Source organism: Neophocaena asiaeorientalis, unplaced genomic scaffold (assembly GCF_003031525.2).
Source record: "Neophocaena asiaeorientalis asiaeorientalis breed wild unplaced genomic scaffold, Neophocaena_asiaeorientalis_V1.1 scaffold91, whole genome shotgun sequence".
Taxonomy (NCBI): domain Eukaryota; kingdom Metazoa; phylum Chordata; class Mammalia; order Artiodactyla; family Phocoenidae; genus Neophocaena; species Neophocaena asiaeorientalis.
Window position 1 is genome coordinate 8,970,833 of NW_020173198.1, and position 15,344 is coordinate 8,986,176.

The 15,344-nt window shown below is 42.3% G+C and overlaps 1 non-coding gene across 1 annotated transcript; it reads right to left on the reverse strand.

The window, feature by feature from the left end:
• Positions 1 to 1,048: 1,048 nt before the first annotated feature.
• Positions 1,049 to 1,155, reverse strand: LOC112399482 (U6 spliceosomal RNA). Its single transcript, XR_003003236.1, has one exon. It is a non-coding gene; the product is annotated as a U6 spliceosomal RNA (small nuclear RNA).
• Positions 1,156 to 15,344: the final 14,189 nt, after the last annotated feature.

A 15,344-nucleotide genomic window follows, 5' to 3' on the forward strand; every position in this document is an offset into this window, starting at 1 on the left:
TATTGTACAAAAATTTTTTTAAGTGAATGTCAATTAAAAAAAAGATGGAAAGAGATGAATGGACAGTTTTGAATAAAAAGGGACTAAAAAGACAATACAGGCCAAACATGAATTTTAATGGAATCCTGGTTTGAGAAAACAAAACAGTCATAAAAGACATTCTGAAGACACCTGGAGAAATTTGAATGTGGACTGAATATTAGACGACAGTATAGAATTACAGTTAATTTCTTTGGCTATGATAATGGCATCGACATTGTATAGGTGAATGTCTTTATTCTTACAGATGTATGCTGAAGTATTTAGAGGTCAACTGTCCACAGTGTTTGCAACTTACTTGCAAATGTTTTGGAAAAATATGTAAAATAAAGGAAAATAAATAAACAATAGAGAATAAAATCGACAAAATGTTAAAGATTGTTGAATCCAGGTGGAAGGTATACTGGTGATCATTCATTGCACCTTTAGGGATGTTTGAAAGTTTCCATAATAAGATGATAGGAAAAAATGATTGTGATTCCTCTCTGTCCTTTTTCTTATGTAATTCAAAATGGAAACAAAACTAACAGCAAAGACAGCAAAGTGTGGAGGTGGGGATGGGGGTCAGCGGAAAGCACCAGGGATTTTTAAGGCAGTGAAACTCTTCTGTGTGCTACTGAATGTTGGATACATGATGTTATACATTTGTCAAAACTGATAGAACTGTACACCTCAAAGAGTGAACCCTAAAATGAGTTATGAACTTTAGTTAATAATAACGTACCGATATGGGGTCATCAGCTGTATCAAATGTATTACACCAATGCCAGTTTCTTTTTTGAAAAAATTAAAATTTTTATTGAATTAAATTTTATTAAAAGGGTAGAATTATGGGGTCAATAACTTCTGGTCTTAAAATTTGCTTGCTGGTTAATACTTAACAACGAATAAAAATACGAAAAGATCATTCTATCTTCTCCAGCTAATTTAGTTGTGTAAGGCCCAGCGTCAGTTTTAATGTCTTCAGCAAAAATGCTTCCAACAAAAATGCTTGAAACTCATTTCTCTTAAAAATATAGAACGTTTCACTAATTGGTGTGTCATCCTTGCACAAGGGCCATGCTAATCTTCTCTGTATCGTTCCAATTTTAGTATATGTGCTGCTGAAGCGAGCACCCAATGCCAGTTTTTAATAACAGGGGAAACTTAAGGAGGAGAGAATATATGGAAACTCTCTGTGCTTTCTGCTCAATTTTTCTATAAACCTGCTGTTTCTGTAAAACTGCTATAGAAAATAGTCTGTTAACTGAAAAAGCAGCAACAACCATGGTACAGTTAAGCTTGAAAAGTAAAGTAATAAAAAAGAAAAATGAAGGTTAAATAATAATCTGAGAAGTTAGTAGTCAGAAAAGTATTGCATAATTCTAAAATATGGGCCACAAATTCAGTGCAGACCTTCATGGAAGCTAGGCAAAGAGGGAGACAAAATTTAAAAACATACATCTGCTCAATAGAGGTTAAGATTGTATTTGGAAGGAAGGGAAGAACTATGAAAGAAATCTTTCCTGCAGATCCTAATTTTTTTAAAGTTAATAATGAGGGCTTCCCTGGTAGTGCAGTGGTTAAGAATCCGCCTGCCAATGCAGGGGACACGGGTTCAAGCCCTGGTTGGGGAAGATCCCACATGCCGCAGAGCAACTAAGCCCGTGCGCCACAACTACTGAGCCTGCGTTTTAGAGCCCACGAACCACAACTACTGAAGCACGCGACCCTAGAGTCTGTACTCCACAAGAGAAGCCACCTTAATAAGAAGCCCACACACTGCAAAGAAGAGTAGCCCCCGCTCGCCACAACGAGAGAAAGCCCGCGCACAGCAGCGAAGACCCATCGCAGTCAAAAATAAATAAATAAAATGTTTTAAAAAGCTAATAACGAGTTATATAATTGTTCATATCCTCAGTATTCCTAAAATTTATTCAAAAGCAAGTTTCATGTGTCAAGTATTACAAATACAGTTGAGAACATAATAATAATAATAATAAAAACTCTAGACGGTTGTAAGATAAAGGAGCACTAGGGGTGTATTGTACAACATGATAAATGTAATGAACATTGCTGTGTGTTATGTTTGAAAGTTAAGAGAGTAAATCCCGAGTTCTCACCACAAGGAAAAGATACTTTTTTCTATTTCTTTACTTTTGTATCTATATGAGATGATGGATGTTCACTAAGCTTACTGTGATAATCACTTCATGATGTACATTAGTCGAATCATTATGCTGTACGCCTTAAACTTGTACAGTGCTGTATGTCAATTACATCTCAATAAAACTGCAAGAAAATGAAATGACAAAAAATAAATAAATAAAATAGGAAATATAGGCTTCCCTGGTGGTCCCGTGGTTAAGAATCCGCCTGCCAATGCAGGGGACCCTGGTTCAAGCCCTGGTCCGGGAAGATCCCACATACCACGGAGCAACTAAGTCCGTGTGCCTCAACTACTGAGCCTGCGCTCTAGAGCCCACGAGCCACAGCTACTGAGCCTGCGTGCCACAACTACTGAAGCCCACGTGCCTAGAGCCCAGGCTCTGCAACAAGAGAAGCCACCGCAATGAGAGGCCCGCGCACCGAAACGAAGAGTGGCCCCCGCTCACTGCAACTAGAGAAAGCCCGCGCGCAGCAGCAGAGACCCAACACAGCCAAAAATAGATAAATAAAATAGATACAACATTAAAGAAATAAAAAATGTTTTAAAAAAATTCTTCTAAATTATTCTAAAAAAGTAAATAAATATAAAATAAAATAGGAAATAAAAAACCTAGACCGCAAGAGGAACGTAAGGAAGTCCAACAAAATCCTCATTTCCTCTATTTTCTCAGAATGATGACCTTATTGCTTTTATTCAACTATCACATATCAAAATCTTTCCAATTAATTTGGGGGTGGTTCCCCTCTTTCACTACCAGCCCTAAGGTCCATTGGGTAATCCAGCCCCGATACGGTTCTTTTCTTGCGCAAACATTTATTTGCTCAACAAGTATTGACATTTTGATATCTGCCAAGTGTCAGGCGTTGTATTTGGTTCTGAGATGACAAAGGTTAAAAGCTAAAATTTCTGCCCTCAAGGAATTTACACAATGGGGTGGCGGATGGTGAACTGACCAGCAAATCTCACCCTAGTGTAAGGAGCCCAGAATAATTGATCCAGTAAGAGGAGGGGATCATGGCAGTCAGGACGAGGCCTCCCCCACCCAGGCAGTGACTCACTGAGGCTTGAAGAAGAGGAGCTACCTGCCAAGTTAAGCGAGGGGAGGGAGGGAGAGCAAAGAGTGCCGTTGCCTGGTGTGTTCATGGTTAGAGTATAGGCTGGACCAGATTTAAAGCTGGGAAGGTGGGCAGGGACCAGGTCTGGGAGGCTCCAGAAAAACTCTTCTCGTAGGTTTATTATTTGTTTATTTTGGCCGCGTGATGTGGTGAGCGGGATCTTAGCTCCCCAACCAGGGATGGAACCCTGTGCCCCCTGCACTGGGAGCGCAGAGTCTTAACCCCTGGATAGCCAGGGAATTCCCTTCTCTTAGGTTTAGACTCGAATCTGAGGGTGGCTGGAAGGTCACTCTGCAGGGGCATCTCCTGGTCAGAAATGTGTTGTTCAGGGGAGTGTCCCCTGGCTGTTTTGGAGGAGACCAGACTGAAGGCAGCTAGACCAGTTCTGGGCTGTTGCTGCAACGAGGGCCTGTCCCAGGAATGGAGCCAGAAGAAGGGGTGGATTCACCAGGCATTCTGGAGTAGAACCAACAGAACTTACTGACAGATTATTGGTTGGGGAGAATGAGAAGGAAGTAGGCTGACTCCCACATTCCAGGGTGGGCACTGGGGGGACCCTGGGGGATAAAACCAGGTGAAGAGCTGTAGAAGGAAGGGGGTGAGGTGGCCAGTAGATGTGGGACACATTGAGTCCCAGGGGTCTGTGGATGTCCAGGCAGAGATGGCATGTCAGCAGGTCTGGAGTTCTAAAGAGAGAGTGGGGCTGGGATAAGACCAGAGAGTGTGCTGTGGGCTTGAGTATCCAGGCAGGGGACTGTGATAGGACCACACAGGCCCTTCCTCAGCAATGTGTGTTCACACCATCAGCAGTTACTGACCAGGCCCCCTCTGTGTGCCAGGCCCTGTCCAGGAGATGGAGGTTGTGGAAATAGACAAAGACCATCCAAAGGAGAACATAATCAAGCTATGTATTCAGAGCTTGCTAGAGCAAGGGAGTCAGCCCTCATCATTTGCCTTTTGGCAGAGACTCAGAGGTAGGCAGAGGAGTGGGAAAGCTTTATAGTTAAAGAAAGGGGGATGAGAGAAGGAGCCAGGTGTGTCCGATTGGAGGCTGTTGGCACAGGGAAGTTGGAGGTAGGCTAGCTAGAAGCAGGGCATCCTGTGTGATTGGTTAAGCGTGAACGTTTGGCTTTCTCTGGTTGGTCCTTCCAGTTAGAAGAGGGGACAAAAATTAGGGAAGCTGTCCGTTATGAATCAAGTCCTGGTCATTTGGGGCTGATGGTACAGGGGTTATTATTTGGCTTCTGGGCTGGCTGCTGAGGACGGTGGTCCTCCAATTCGGACCTAATTAGAGAGAGCAGGCCGGCTTCCTAGGCTGGTTACTTGTGATAATGGGTTGGTTTCCTGGGCTGGTTGCTGCAGATTGTGAGTCAGAGTTCTATTTTTATACGTGGTCTGGGCATTGTCTGTTTGTATATTCAATCTCTCAAGGTACAGCAGTGAACATACCTACAGTCCTGGCCCTCATGGCCCTTGCATTCAAGGAGGTAAGACAGGTATTATGCAAGCAAGCAAATGCATTATCAAGACCCTTTTCATCCAGGTCTCAGTCCTTTTACTGTCCATCCAGCTCATTTTTTTTCAGACACTTAGCACTGTCTGAAAGCGTCTTGATACTAGAACTCCTGACAGATTTTCATGTACATGAATGTTCATCAGTGCACTGGTCACACTAGCCCTAAAATGGAGACAACCCAAATGTCTATCGGTGGATGAATGAATAAACAAAACATGGGATATCCATACAATGAAATATTATTTAGCCACCAAAAAAAATGAAGTAATGATACATGCTACAGTACAACACAGATGAACCTTGAAAACACTACGCTAAGTGAAAGAAGCCAGGTACACAAGGCCTCATACTATATGATGTCACTTGAATGAAATATCCAGAATAGGCAAATTCATGGAGAGAAAAAGCCAATTAGTGGTTGCTAGGCAATGGGGTGAGGGGGAGAATAGGAAATGAGTGCTTAGTGGGTACCAGGTTTCTTCTGGGGATGATGGAAAAGTTCTGGAACCAGATAGTGGTTATGGCGGTACAACATTGTGAATGGTACTTAATGCCACACAACGGTACACTTTAAAATGGTTAAAATGGTAAATGTTAAGTTATGTGTATTTTAAGTGTATGATCAGTTCTGATGATTTAATTTGATTATAAATACGTACAGCCAAGTCTTTTATTTGGCCAACTTTGATCAAACAGAGGAAAATTCATTTTGGGGGGAAATTGACAATATCAGCTTCTAGATAATTAATAAACTTCCAATGTAAAATATAAAGTGATATCTTAGAAAAGACAGTTTTCACTCTGTATGGACAGTTCACTTTCTAATCAAACTAAATTATTATTAATGCTAAATGGGTAATTATTTCCAAGGCTTTTATACGATAACAAAGCCAATAATAGTGTCGAGTAAAAAGGTGATTTTGTATTTGATAAATATTGCAGTTTTTACACTTAAAAGATATCTAATGTAGAACAATAACTCCACTTGAATTGCCGCAAAGTGATTTTAATGACATAGTAATGTAACCTCTTTAGGAGAAGAACAATGAACTTTTTTTTTTATAGTTAAGGACCCCTGGCTCTTTTTCTGTTATTCATTGAAAAACACTATCAATCTCAAAGAGGGTGATTTTCAGTCTCCCTCTTCTGTTGGGTACAATGTATTGTGCGCTTTCTCAGCACTAGGCTGGAGGCTGAACATAGTCACCTAGTAGACATCATCACAGTCCCCTGCAGGATAAGATTTCTTCTCTGCATTTTACAGAGAGGTGATGGAATTTGCCCAAATTCTCCCTGATAGCTAATAATAGATACAGGGTTCAAACTTAGCTTTCTTTGATTCTAAATCTCATTCTCTTAATCAACAAACTTGTAACAAGTGACAGGTAGTAAATATCTGAGGCTTTGTGACCACACAGTCTGCTGTTGTGGCACAAACGTAGCCACATACAGCACATAAGCAAATAAGCATGGCCATGATCCATGTTCCAATATGGCACTGAAATTGGAATTTTATTTAATTTTTCATGTGTCATGAAATATTCTTCTTTCACTTTTCCCCCGCCAGTTTCAAAATGTAAAAACCATTCTTAGCTTACAGGCCATACAAATACAGGCAGCGAGCCAGATTGGGCCCAAGAGCTATAGTTCACTGACACCTGCTCTTAATCCCTGCAAGGTCCCCAAATCCAATGTCTGCAGTGGACAGGGAGATAATAAAGTGAGTGAAAAAGGCTGGGCAAGACATTAGGGGTTAGAGGGGACTGTGGCCCAGTATTGTTATTGCTTCCGGGTTTTCAAAGGAAAGAAGCTGGAAATTTAAGTTTGTGTTTGCAAATCTCCCTGTTTCAGTATTAGCAGTAAATTCAAATTTCTGAAAGAAAATAGTGTTGTCAATCAGATATGGCCCACAGGACTTGGTGGTCCAGTGGGTAAGACCTCTGGTGGTCCAGTGGGTAGGACTCCACACTCCCAATGCAGGCAGCCTGGTTCAGTCCCTGGTCAGGGCACTAGATCCCACATTCGTGCCACAACTAAGGGTTGCAACTAAGAGGTCCACATGCCACAACTAAGAGTCCGCATGCTGCAACTAAAAAAAAAAAAAAGACCCTGCAGGCCACAACTAAAGGTTCCGTGTGTCACAACTAAGACCCAGTGCAGCCAAAATAAACAAACAAACAAACAAATAAATAAAGATACGGCCCACAGGTCCCCTTTATTGCAGCCTCTTCACTGTGATTGGATTCTCCACACTGGCTACTCTTGGGAATCACTTTGGACTAAAAATAAAACCACCACCAAGATGTCTGGGCTTCACCCCCAGAAATTGGATTTAAATGGTCTGCAGTGGGGCAACTGGATATTTTTAAAGCACCCCAGCTGATTCTGAAATGTAGCCACTAATGCCTCCTTCAGCCAATTACACGTTCTCCTCCCCAGAGCCCTGTACATCCATCCTGGAGGAAGGCAGATTTACAGCTGCTCTTGGTGAAAAGTCACCCCATTTAACCTACTCCTGTGGTTGCCCCAAAGCCGCTGCATATAAACACCACTGCCATAAAGGACTGGAGTTCTTTTCCCTTGCACATTAATCCTTCTACTTGTTAGATACAAACACCAGCTCTTCTTGTCAGGACTGAGGGGTCAAGTGATAGTGACCCCAGGCCAGTGAAGCAGGAGGACACAGGGCACCAGGCGTGGGGCTGACTTGGGAAATAGTCTGATGGCAATTTTTTCTGCACAGTGCCCTGCTCCGTTTAGAAGCCCAGGGGCCTTGAACCCTGGCTAGAGTCACAGGAGCCCCACTTGCAGATGTAGGCCACTGCCTGTCTCAGAGGCCTTTGATAGCTTCCTTTGTTCTTCACCTTGGCCCAGGTGGTCTGGTCCACTGTATCAGTCAGGGTTCAACACAGAAACACCATGGGTCATGGGATAGGAGATTCATCCTAGGGATTAGACCTTACAGAGCTATAGGAGGAGGGGGGAGGGGACAGTCCAGGAGGGAAAATGCAGGATCAAAGGAAGCACTAGCCAGTCCCTCTGGGAAGCCAAGCACATTCAGTCACCAAAGTAGGACAGCCAAGGGAAGGCCCTCCGGCAAGTTGTGCCTCTGTCAGTGCCACCACCAAACACCTGCTGGGACAGAGCAGGAGGCAGAGCAGAGGAGAGCAAGCTCAGATGGAACCTCTGGGCGTCTCTGCATCTTATCAGCCACTGCATCTGACCACAGTGACTTTCAGTGATGGTGATTGCTGCACTTGCACTTGCCTCTTTCTGCCAAGTCTTAAAGGGAAGAGGCGTCTAGGAAACATTTCCAGCTGAGTCAAGTTGACACAATAGAAACCACACATCCCTGCCCACCTTTCTTGCCTCTTCTTGCCATCATCCTCTGTGATGGTTCATTTTAAGTGTTGACTGGGCCACAAGATGCCCAGATACCTAGTTAGACATTATTTTGGCAGTATCTGTGAGGGTGTTTCTGGGAGAGATTAGCATTTGAATGGGTAGACTGAGCAAAGCAGATTGCCCTCCCCAGTGTGGGTGGGCCTCATCTAATCAGTTGAGGGCTTGAATAGAACAGAAGATGGAAGAAGGGAGAATTCCTTTTGTTTTTAAACAATCCTTTATTTTTTAAAAATATTTATTTATTAGGCTGCACCAGGTCTCAGTTGCAGCATGTGTGATCTTCGATCTTCATTGCAGCATGCAGGATCTTTAGTTGCGGCATGTAGGATCTTTCAGTTACAGCATGAAGACTCTTAGTTGTGGCATGTGAGATCTAGTTCCTTGACCAGGGATCGAACCTGGACCACCTGCATTGGGAGCGTGGAGTCTTACCCACTGGACCACCAAGGAAGTCCCGGAAGAAGGGAAAATTCTTGATCCCTACCTGGCTGCTTAATCTGAGGCATCAATCTTCTCCTGCCCTTCACCTGGGACTTACACCATTGACTCTACTGGTTCTCAGGCCTTCAGGATGGACTGGAAACACACCACCAGCTTTCATGGGCTTCCAGCAGATTGTGGGACTTTTCAGCCTCCATAATTGCATGAGCCAATTCCTTATAATAAATCTCTCTTTCTATCTCTCTCTCTTCATATATATATATATATATAATTTGTTCTCTTTCTCTGGAGGACCCTAATACATCCTCTTTTCTATATCACTCTTCTTTCATTTCCCAGAAGATGAGGGCTTGAATAGAACAGAAGATGGAAGAAGGGAGAATTCCTTTTGTTTTTAAACAATCCTTTATTTTTTAAAAATATTTATTTATTAGGCTGCACCAGGTCTCAGTTGCAGCATGTGTGATCTTCGATCTTCATTGCAGCATGCAGGATCTTTAGTTGCGGCATGTAGGATCTTTCAGTTACAGCATGAAGACTCTTAGTTGTGGCATGTGAGATCTAGTTCCTTGACCAGGGATCGAACCTGGACCACCTGCATTGGGAGCGTGGAGTCTTACCCACTGGACCACCAAGGAAGTCCCGGAAGAAGGGAAAATTCTTGATCCCTACCTGGCTGCTTAATCTGAGGCATCAATCTTCTCCTGCCCTTCACCTGGGACTTACACCATTGACTCTACTGGTTCTCAGGCCTTCAGGATGGACTGGAAACACACCACCAGCTTTCATGGGCTTCCAGCAGATTGTGGGACTTTTCAGCCTCCATAATTGCATGAGCCAATTCCTTATAATAAATCTCTCTTTCTATCTCTCTCTCTTCATATATATATATATATATAATTTGTTCTCTTTCTCTGGAGGACCCTAATACATCCTCTTTTCTATATCACTCTTCTTTCATTTCCCAGAAGTCTCCAAGTTCTTTCCCACCTCAAGGACCTTTTACTTCTAGCTGAAATATTATTCCCCTCACCACCTCCTTGCCTAGCTCCTTTTTCCTCATCCTTTAGAGTCAAGCTAAAGTCATTTTCCCTGGACTTCCAATATAAATTATCTTCCCGTTATTTTTCTCTTATATACAACTTGAGGATGTATACATACAACAAAGAGACAAGTCTCAACACACAGCTTGGGGTGTATATTTACTTGTAACATCTCTTTCTTGTGCCAGCTCTGAAGCTCTCTGAGGACAGGGATCGTGTCTATTTTGTTCTTCAGTGTAAACCCAGTGCCTGGTGTGTTGTAGCTCCCAAAACATATCTATTAAATGAAAGAACATAGTCATTTTCAAGGCCAATGTTTGATATAGTATTTTAGAGAAAAAAAATAGGTCCCTTGCCTAATACCTGGCTTCATTTTGCTATACAATTTATGGTCGACACAGTATAATTTATTATAATTTATTATACAGAGCAACAAAAAATACAATATTTAAAGTTTCTGCCAGGAGGCAAAAATTAGCCATACCACCCACTAACTCTGGGAGACCCCATAGACTTGGAAAAACCATTGAAAGCAACTGCTAAAACTTTGTTTGTGATGTGATTAAATAACTGGCTCTCAGAAGGAATTTTAATGCTCATCGTACAAGGTCCAGAAAGTTTCTGTGGCATAATGGCCTACATACATTCAGAGCTCTACGTGCTTCTTTAATGTCTACATCATTTTCTCTGTGAGAAAGAATGCTTTATCTTTAGTTTGCTTAAAAATTTGTTTCCAAAAATTCCAGACAATCATAATCCCAGTGATAGCAGAGCTTTCTACTATAGTACATGAGCTAACGAGCACGAAGAGGTTTGTGGAATCCCTGAGACATAATGCATGCTTAATAAATGATACTTTCCTCCCCACATCCTCTAAGGATTAAACAAACTTGCAATAAGTAGTAAATAAATCCTAGAGATCTAATGCATAGTATAGTGAATGTAGACAACAACACTGTATTATGATCACCAGACTGGCTAAGAGACTGGATCTTAATTGTCCCAACCCCTAAAAGGAAATGATAACTGTGTGATGTGCTAATTACCGCTACAATAGCAATCATATCACAATACCTAAATGTATCAAATCAATATGTTGTACACCTTAAATGTACATAATGTTATATATCAAATATATCTGAATTTTTTTTAAAAGTGCTATTTAACTCAGACTACTGATTATGAAAATGTCCCTGAAAGAAAATAGATAAGTAAGTAAAGGAATTTTCTTTGGGGAAGATAAAAGTGAATATTTAAAAAGAGCTGCTGGGCCTTACCTCTGCTCTGTCTTGAAGCTTAGCTATAAATCTATAGCATGCTTCTTTCTTTCTTCCTTTTTTAATTTAAAAAGCTGGAGAAAACATTAAATTTGGAAAATAACTCTTTGGAGTAAGGAGCTCAGTGTTTTCGGGGACAGTCCTGGACGTTGAACATTCTCCCATATGGTCCCCATAGGAGAATTCTCTCTTCTTCCGCCACATCTCAGCATCCCTGTGGTTATAACTGAGCTCTTCCACTCTTTACATAAGAACCAGGCTAGCTAAACCATCTCTGTGGAATGGGATCATGGGCTTTTCCTGAGGCAAAGGTGGATGTTCTACCACTGTCTGGACTTGGTGGGCGATCTGCAGCTTGCACAGGTGCAGCATTCATCCTCCGCATCAGCATCACCTCTCTGAGGATGACGCCACCACCCTCTATTCTAGAGGGTTACAACTGGCCTGAACTATGGCAAAGGGGGTCATCCACATAGATTGGACAGATTGGAGAGCTGGCAAGTCTTGTGCCATGAAGCGGGGGCCATAGGCTGGATGTAGTGGGTGGACAGTCCTCTCCAGGTGGCAAGAGAAGGACAGTCAATACAACTTCCAAGCAGTGGTAATTTATGCTTCCTTAAGTGCTTACTTAAGTGAAGATTGATGTCTTCCCTTAGTGACACAACTCTGTGTTCCTTCTCAGAGCACAAACAGTGGCTCTCAAAGTGTAATCCCCAGACCAACGGCACCGATAGTGCTTTGTTAGAAAAGCAGATTCTCGGTCAGTCCCCACCCAGACCAACTGAAACCCTTCAGGGTGGGGTCCAGCAATCTGAATGTCTTAACAAACCCTCCAGGTGACCCTGATGTGCACTAAAGTTTGAGAACTACGGCTCTAGTCTAGGGCAGTGCTTCCCCAGCTGTGCTTCGTACTACACTCTCTTGGGAAGCTTTGAAAATCCTAATGCCCAGGCTTCACACACACTAATTCAGTCAGAATCTGGCAATGAGACTTGGGCATCAGGAGTTCTTAAAGATCCCCCAGGGTAATTCAAAATGGGCAAGCGAGTTTGAAAACCACTGCTCTATCTAGGGCCTCACTGCTCAATAGTGTGGTCTCCGGACCTGCAGCATCCATTGGCATCACCTGGGGGCTTGTTAGAACTGTCAGATCTCAGGCCCCAGCCCAGACCTGCTGAATCAGTCTGCACTTTAACAAGATCCCAAGTGACTCATAAGCACATTAAAATGTGACAAGCACGGGCCTGGGGTACAAAAAACGCAATCTGAAGTGCGTGTCTCAAACTTTCTGACTTATAGATCAATGATTTACTGAACCGGGTCCAGAGGTTGCTGATTTTGTTTTTCTGGTTCTCTGGTGACACTCCCACAACCTCCTTCAATGGGGGAGGGGAGAGCACCTGGGGGAAAGGAAATAAATTCAAAAAGCACCTCAAGGGGGCCCTACAGAGCGAGTAAGGGAGGAAGAAACACTTTAGTTACCATTTGGGTGTATTCTGGCCATATTCTGTTCACCATATTATTAATCACCACTTTGTCCAATAGCAACTCCCAGGAGGCCTCCCCATAAACCAGCTGTTTCTTTCTCTCTCTCTCTCTCCACCCCACCCTCCAATTTCTTATTTCATTATTTCTCAACATCTTACCAGACCACTACTGAATGATTTAGAAAGTGAAACCAAGGCTGATTCAGAATTGGAATAAATATTAACCACAACTTACTATTAAAGAAGTGGAAGGAGGTCCAGATTAAAATAGGCCGACGCTGTGACCAAAGGCAATAGAAATTTTATTGCCTTGCAATTTTTTTAACCTATACGATCTTTTTAATTAACCCAATCCACATAGTCAGCTTTTTTCCTCATCTCTGTATATGTGTGTTTGTGTGTTGTCATGACAAATATGAATTTTCAGGATGCCTGTGTATCCTGGGCAGCAGGGTATAGAAAGAGCCTTCAGCTGGGGGTAAGTGTCCTTCACAGCAAGTCACTTTGCTGTGCTGGACCTCAGTTTTCTTGCTTCTACAGTAAGGGAGTTTACAGTTGTGTTTGCAGATTCAGATACCTCCAGGGGCCTAGGTAGACATCTAAATGGGGCAAGGGCAGCCCCTCTCTCTCCTTATTAACCTGTGAAAATGTGGGTCCAATGCTGCCAGATTTCAAAGGAAGCAAGAAAAGAAAATCTGGACTTTTTTGTTTGCAATTTCTCAGTTTTTGAATATTGGTAACTAATAGAAAATTTCCCCCAGAATTTGGAAACCACACCAAACACTCCTGAGGCCATAGTCCACCAGGGCTAGCTAAGTAATGTCCTCCAGCCTCAGTGATATCTCAGCACTCTTTAAGAATTCCAATTCTACCCCTTTAATGAATTTGTTGTTTTTTGTGTAGTCATATTTTTGTCTCTAGTTTATTCTTTCAAAAAATATTTGAGGGCTTCCCTGGTGGCGCAGTGGTTGAGAGTCCATTACCCATTATAAGCCAGAAACCATAGTTGATTGGAAAAAGAAAAAGAATGAGATGGGGCTTCTACTTTTAGGTGAGCAAATGGGAAAGCTAAGTGAGATACTCCAATAAATAATAAGGCTCAGTGAATAATCAGGCTTTTTGAAAAGTCTAAGGAAAGGCAGATCTGGTTCTTTAGTCAGACACACAATCTTTTTGAGGCTTGGTATTTTCATCTGTAAAATGGGGGAGAATAATACCTCCCCATCAAGCCTGCGTGAAGATTAGAATTCTGTCTGTAACGTACTTGGCATATAGATGATGCTCAATAAATAATGTTATCTAGCGCTACTACTTTTATTGTTACATTATAAACTCCTAGGTGTTAGGCATTGGGTCTGATGGAAATCATGTGATGGCAGTTCTTAACTTGGAAGCAGCTGGTTGTGTTCCCAAATGTATACCTTCAAGTTTGTTTTCCTGTAGAGATGGCATCAGTTGGTTACTTCCCCAAGCAAACCCAAAAAAGCCTATTTAAACTATAGGATGGGGACTTCCCTGGTGGTCCAGAGGTTAAGATTCTGCGCTCCCAACGCCGGGAGCCCAGGTTCAATCCTTGGTCAGGCAACCAGATTCCTCATGCCACAAGATCCCGCGCACCTCAACGAAGATCCCGCAAGCAGCAATGAAGATCCCGCGTGCTGCAATTAAGACCCAGCACAGCCAAATAAATAAATATCTAAAAATTAAAAAGAATAATAAACTATAGGGTGGCCTAAATATTGCACAACTGCAATTTTTTAAAAAATCAGAAAACCCCATTGATGTGATGCAAATACAACAGAAGAAGCCCTTTGGGGTTCTTTTTAACAAAGTTAAAGGCTTTTGGCTTATTGTGAGTGGTGCTTCTAGTTAAACATGCTAAGCCAGGTTTAACTGGAAGACCAAGAGCAGAGTTGCATACTTGGTTGATTCCGAAGTGGGCTTGTAGGGAGGGCCTTTAAGATGGATGATTCTAGGTTTTTTAATTTGTTTGATTGCGCTTAAAAACATATAACTTTCCTTTTGTTTGAGCCAATTATCTCTAACATTGTATTCACACTTACCCTTAAGGCACCATCTTTAGGCTGATGACTCTCAAATTTGCATCTCCGGCTCTTGGCTTGGCATCTCTAGTTGGAGATCTCATATGTATCTTAGATCTGACTTGGTCAAAACAGATCGCTTGATCCAAATTTGCCTCCTCCCAAGCCTTTCCTATATCAATAAATGACAATGCCATATGTCAATTCCTGGAAAACATTCTAATTTTTTCTTATTCCTATCACACCCATATCCAATCCCTCAGGTAGCCCTGTGCACTTTCACTCCGATATTCCATGGCATTATATGAAAAATAGGATCACTCCTCACCTTGTGCACTGTATAGGTCAATTCGAGCCATCATTTTCTCTACTCCAACAGCCTGCTAACCCATCTCTCTGACTCTCCCACTTCTGACCTAACACAGCAGCCAGGGTGATCTTCTGAAACCATAAATAACATCTCTTTTTGGCTCAAAACCCTCCAAAGGCTTTTCATTGCAAGTGGAATAAAAATCCAGACTGTTAACCATGCCCCAGAAGTCTTATGTGATCTAGCCTCCACCTGTTTTCCCCCTTACTGGCAACTGAGGTCGCTTGCACATCTGCATCTCCTGCCAGTAAGTTCTTTCATGACAGCCTTCCTTCTCATCGCCTCTTCCTTAGAAAGGCCTTCCCTGACCATCTCTTTCACAAACTTCTAGCCGTCCCAGTATCCACTCTTCCCCTTTTCCAAAGAAATGGAACCTCCTATTTTTAGCTGAGTCTGTAATTGGCCAGTCTCCCTTAAACTGGTTATGGCTACCTGACCAAGTTCTATCCAATGCAATATA